This window comes from Bison bison, unplaced genomic scaffold (genome assembly GCF_000754665.1).
Source record: "Bison bison bison isolate TAMUID 2011002044 unplaced genomic scaffold, Bison_UMD1.0 scf7180017847314, whole genome shotgun sequence".
Taxonomy (NCBI): Eukaryota; Metazoa; Chordata; class Mammalia; order Artiodactyla; family Bovidae; genus Bison; species Bison bison.
In genome coordinates this window covers 4,301-7,217 of record NW_011477887.1, presented here as the reverse complement: position 1 = coordinate 7,217, position 2,917 = coordinate 4,301, and positions in this window count along the sequence as shown.

The window sequence follows — 2,917 nt, the reverse complement described above, 5'->3', positions numbered from 1 at the left end:
TCCCCAGCTCTTTGCTCAGTGCTTCTTTCTTCTCTCCCAGTACCTTTCACTGAACGCTGTCCCACTGCCCGTGCCTACTGTCTTGCTCAACTGTGTATCTACTATGTAACTGGCTAATGATGGTATAAGGTATAATCCATCTCACAAATATTTGCGTTTCAAAAAGGAACTCAGTAAGATGGAAAAGCCTTCAAGATCCACAGGAATGAAGCTATAATGGTGAAGCTATAATTTCTCATTAGCTCCAACAGAGGAAGAGAGAGGTAGTAGAGTTGATGTTCTGGAGTGGGGGAGAGAGCTACCTACTCCTAAGGCCAACCTTGAACCTGAGCCCTCATCCCTTTCCCAACTGTCTGTTCTTGATGCTTTGGAAGGTCCCCTCTCACCAGGAAGTTCTTTTCCCATCTCCCATCCCCTGTGTCATTAACCCACCCACTCAGGCATAATAAGTTCACTACAGTAAATTCTTTCTAATGATCAGTTATTCCTGTGGGAGTGGGAGGGAAGGTTGTGGACCAAGCATCAGACAAGCATATCCCCATTCAGCGAGGTCCAGTCCCTGATCCCACAAGAGACCATTCCCTGAGATAGTAGCCACAATGGCCACCTTTGCCACTCTCTCTAAGATGACCAAAATTTGTGCATTCCCCTTTGTCCCTGGGCCAAACCTTGTTAAAAGGAACTTTCTTTCTAGAAGTTTTGTTTATCAAGGTATTGCATTTAATTGTTGTAGGCAACTTTTCCTCCAAAGAGCACAGATGTTTAAAGGAGCACAGCTGTTTAATGATGTGGCATACTCAGGTTTGAACTTAGATGGCTAATAGAATTCCTTTTTTTAATGAGAACCAAAAATGTTTGAAACAAAAATGACCTCAAATATCATGAAAACCTTCATTTTAAACTTAAGATAATTTGTTTTACAAAATGGAAGGTGATAATATACTCTTTGGTGGGCTTATAAATTAGGAAGTGTAATGGATTACCCCCAGAAACGTCTCTGGAAGTTTCTGTTAACCTAACATTTTTTTAAGTCGGACAATGGTATATAACTTTTAACTCTCGATAGGAACTAATTCTGAAGCATCAAATGCTTCTGAAACAGAATCTGACCACAGAGATGAACTCAGTGATTGGTCATTAGCTCCAACAGAGGAAGAGAGGGAGAACTTCCTGCGCAGAGGAGATGGGCGGCGGCGTGGCGGCGGAGGAAGAGGACAAGGAGGAAGAGGACGTGGAGGCAGCTTCAAAGGTACGGAGGGTTTTTCATTTAAGAAATGAAGCTGAATTGTAACAACTGTCTGAAGTTCTATGAAAAAGCTAGGTGATTAAGTGACATACTATCAAGCCCCCATTTCTCCCATTTTGTACTGGTCACCATAAGAAAGGCTCATGTAATTAGCAATATCAGACAGGCTTCCTTACAATTTACAAACATATGAATAACCCCTGATAACTAGTTCAGCTTCTTTGGGTACTCTAAACATCACATCTAATCATTAGTTCAGGTTGACATATCACACAGTTGATGTAGGACTGTAATGGCTTAGAAATGTTTTCTGTAACATGTGCTGCTGTGCACTAAGCCGCTTTAGTCATGTCCAGCTCTTTGCAGCCCTGTGGACTGTAACCCGCCAGGCTCCTTTGTCCATGGGCTTCTCCAGGCAAGAGTACTAGAGTGGGTAGCCATTTCCTTATCCAGGGGATCTTCCTGATGCAGGGATAGAACTCAGGTCTCTTATGTCTCCTGCATTGGCAGGCAGGTTCTTTGCCACTAGTGCCACCTGGATGCTAGATTATTAGACAGTGTGTAACTAAAATTGCTAGGTTGTTGATTATATTTTAGATTCTGTGATTGGTCTAAATAAATTGAGGATGTGGGAACAAAGAACTCTCCAATAGGCATGTCAGAATCAGTGACCATTGAACCTTTTAAAAATGTCCCTCTAGGAAACGACGATCACTCCCGAACAGATAATCGTCCACGTAATCCAAGAGAGGCTAAAGGAAGAACAGCAGATGGATCCCTCCAGGTAAACCTTTGTGCCTCTTTTCATCTAAATTGTGCCAGTTACAGAAGTTTGAGATTTATGTGAATTTGCTATACTATATAGGTATTTGTGAAATACTTTCTTTTCAACATTACATTTGTGGTCAATTTTAGTCCTTTATGACAAGTATACAAAGAAGATTTCTCTAGAGAATGTGCAGTCTCAGTATTTGTAAAGATTTTGACAACCACATTATGACTTCAGTACCACATAGGTGGTCCTCCCTACCCCCATTCTCCAAGGAAAGAAACATCCAGGAATGTACTGAGAGAGACTTGCATAAGCCCTGTGGAACCCACATCCCTCCTCACCAGAGTTGCAAGGATAGGGTGTTCTCTGACTGGAAAGTAAGAAAAAGAAGGTATCTAGCTCACAATAGACAGGGCTGATGACACTCGGCTAGTACATGCTGAATCAGTCAGCTGCCTATTTAGAGCCAGCCTCTTCCCTGAGAACCCATCTCATGTGGCCAGCACCTGTGCTGAACACATTGTTAACATAATTTTAAAATGAGCCCCCAAGCACAGCCAGGTACCTTGGCTGGGTGTATTGTATCTCACTTAATGTTTGAACAGTACCCTGAGGTAAGAAGTTTTATTACTCTGTTTTATAGATGAGTAAACTGAAGTTTAGAAAGATTGAGTCACATAGTTAGCATACACTAGAGTGATATTTCGGAGAAGGCAGTGGCACCCCACTCCAGTACTCTTGCCTGGAAAATCCCATGGATGGAGGAGCCTGGTAGGCTGGTCCATGGGGTCACTAAGAGTCAGACACGACTGAGGGACTTCACTTTCACCTTTCACTTTCATGCATTGAAGAAGGAAATGGCAACCCACTGCAGTGTTCTTGCCTGGAGAATCCCAGGG